The following is a 3,486-nucleotide window of genomic DNA, read 5'->3' as shown; positions in this document are numbered from 1 at the left end:
ATCAATCACCAAAACCACATCGAGAGAGATATGCCTCAACAATCTCCCCCTTTTTTGTGGATTGATGACAACTAGGGATTTGCACAAAGAAAAGATATAAAAGTAAGGATACTTAGAACTACAAAATATAGATGGGCTCCCCATGAATGTGTGCACCTAGTTAGTGGAGCCTTTGGAATGCAAGACACACACATTCGGATCAACACTCCCCCTATATTTTATAATCCAACAATTCTAAGCACAGGATATAAGAGAGTAGAGTATAAAACAGGATAAGCATGCAACGCATAAGATACTACAGTACTGAATAGACATAAGTAATAAGGATACTACAGTACTGAATATACATAAGTAATAAGGTAGCGATAGGGAGCATATGTCTCACACCATATGTCTAGAACTTAGGTCTCACTAGCACCAAACCAAACCAAGCAAAGACAACGAGAAAACACAAGACAACACAAAGACACACTCGCAACATGTAAACAACACAAATCCCTAAACTCTCTCCCCCTTTGGCATCGAGACACCAAAAGGGCAAAGAGCGACGCTACGGCTCCAGGTGATGGCAAGCTGAGGATCTCGAACATCACATCTCAGCGTGATCATCTGCATCTCCGTCGTTGGTCGGAAACTGCTCGGCGTCTAAATCAGTCCAAGGGCAATGCTGGTGAATCCATTCCTCCTCTTCAGTGATCTGTCCCTCAGAACCGCTGACAACAGTCGCACCCAGGTGACGCATGAGCTCCTTGTGGCGCACCCTGGCCTGCTTCTCAGCCACATGAGTCATGTACTGACCATGAGACTCCATGCAGAAAAGCTTCTTCATCTTGCGTTTAAGCTTCTTTGCCCAAGAAGGTCCTACACTAGCGGGCCCAAAGTCCTCCTCGTGATCATCAGTTGCAGCCTCACCCTCAGCCTCCATGGCAGCAGCAGCAGTAGATGGACCCCCGGGTTTAGGTGCTGGGGTGCCCCAATTGTCCTTCTTCCTCAGATGCTTGATCTCATGAGAAACCAAGTCTCCAGTTTCCAGCAACACTCTGGGATAGACACGAGCCCAGGCCTTCTCAATGAGCCTCATGATGAATGGACCATATATCATGCACTTGCACTTAGAAACGGCAGAGAGAAGTTCAGACCACATAACATGAGAAATGTCCAGGCTCTCTCCAGTGTTTGCTTCCTTCTCATGCTGGCAGAAAAGAAGCATGTCCACGAGATAGGAGTGGACCTGATCCAGATTCCCGATGCGAGGGAAGAGAGTCTCACGGAAGACACGATGAAGAATGTCCAGAAACATAGACAGCTCATAGGTTTCCTTCTTAGTCACTTGGTGAACCTTCACAGTGCAGTAGGGCCAAAGGGCTTGCTTTTGAGTGGATGTAGCATTGCGGTGAGGGCGGAAGCCTACTGGAGTCTCAAGCCCTTGATCTTCCACATCAAGTAACTCCATGAAGGCCTTCCACTTGACGGAAAGCAACTTGCCATTGGTCATCCAAGTCAGAGTCCTGTCGGCATCAGTTCCAAGATGAACGGTAGCAAAGAATTGAGCCACCAAATCTGCATCGAAATCCTTGTTGAAATGCATGATTCTGAGAATGTTCAGCTGAGTACACATCTGAAGGGCTTCGCCAAAGTACTCAGGGTCCTTCTCCATGGCATCAGTGTCGATGGAGCCAACATAAACATAGAGATTCTTCTTGGCCTTGATCACATCAAAATAGATGGCAAACTGAAAGCGGTTCCAGAACGGGCGGTTGACCAAAGTGGGATCTTGGTCCGCCTCATAGGGGTTGCGGCGACGCTTTTCCAAAAACTCCTTGGCAGTCATCTCAGTCACAGTCTTTCCCTTTGGCTTGTTGGCGGATCTCTTCGACTTCTGAGGTGGTGGTGGAGCACTTGCGGATGCGCCTGCTGGTGGCGGTTGAGTGCTAGAGGAACCACCTGCTGGCTCAGAGGTGCGGTAGCGCTTTGACGTGGCACGCCCGGGGTTGACACGGCGGACCTACTGCTCAGGATGATCATTACCTGGAACCAAACACAAGAACACGCAAACAACTAGAAAGAACGAGCATAAGCCAACAAACACAACAAAAGGATCAAGGTATGGCAGGAACATGATGGAACTTGGCAGGCAGCGGTAGTACCACGACATGCATGCGGCAGTACCGCCCAAGCGGTAGTACCGCTCCAAAGAGAGCGGTAGTACCGCTCGAGGCGGGGAAACAACAGTTCCCTACTACCGTGGTCAGATCCGGCACTACCGGCCTGCCAAATTCAAAAATATTCCTACCAAACTCTAATCTAGATAGTCTAGTTGCCTTCTCCAACCTACTCAAGCCTAGATTTAGCCAAAAATCTAGAGATCCAACCACCATTGCCCCTAAGACGCAAGATCTGAAAATGAGACAAAAGGAGAGAAGGAACGGGGGCAATACCGGCATCCATGGCAAGAGAACGAGGTGGGGATCGACTCCACTGAAGGAAATGGAGAGGGATGCCCCGGAGATGAAGATCCGCCGGAGCCCTCCCGCGGCGATGCGTGGCTGGAGAGAGGAAGAGGAATGAGGGGGCGAAGCGAATGGGTATGGGGGAGAAGAAACCTCCCCCTGCCCCGATATAACCCCTGGTCCCGTCCCTCAGCGGTAGTACCGCGCTGGGGGCGGTAGTACCGCACACCACCAACAGTAGTACCGCCCAGCACGCCACGGCAACTAAACAACACGGCTTAGCTCGAGAAAAAGAAAAAAAGAACAAAAGGCAAGAAGAATAGAGAACACACCAGCAAGAGGCCAAGACACACCTCTTCAAGAGAGGGCGGTGGCCGAGGCCACCTATGTTTGAGTCAAGAGGTATGGCGCCGCGAAGATTTTAACCTTGGGCCCATGACCAAAACTCGTCTTTGAAGCACAAGTACCATCAACAATGGCTAATGTGAAAGACTTGATCAATTTATGCATAATGGGGGGAGGGAGAGTTCATTGAGAGAACAACACTCCCCCTATATGTCCATGCCTACATCTAGACTAGACAACAAATTGAGTGTGGTGGGGTGTGCAAGGGTTCAAGTCACATTGCTTGAATCAATGATATTTAGCTCATGCCTTAACTCGCGAAATCTTGCTCCATCCAAGGGCTTCGTGAAAATATCTGCAAGGTTATCATGAGTGTTGACATAGTTGAGCTCGATCTCTCCTCGCCCAATGTGATCCCGGATGAAGTGATACCGAATCTCAATATGCTTCATCTTGAAGTGTTGCACCGGGTTGAGAGAGATCTTGATGGCACTTTGAAAGGATCGATATGGTTGACTAGAGGGGGGGGTGAATAGGCAACTAACAATTTTTAGCTTTTCTTTAACAATTTAAACTTTGCATCAAAGTAGGTTGTCTAGATATGCAACTAGGTGAGCAACCTATATGATGCAACAAGGATAGGAACACAAGCAATCAAGAGATATGACACAAATAAGCTTGCACAAGTAAA

Source organism: Triticum urartu, chromosome 3 (genome assembly GCF_003073215.2).
Source record: "Triticum urartu cultivar G1812 chromosome 3, Tu2.1, whole genome shotgun sequence".
In the NCBI taxonomy this organism is placed as follows: Eukaryota; Viridiplantae; Streptophyta; class Magnoliopsida; order Poales; family Poaceae; genus Triticum; species Triticum urartu.
Note: the sequence above shows the minus strand (reverse complement) of the source record.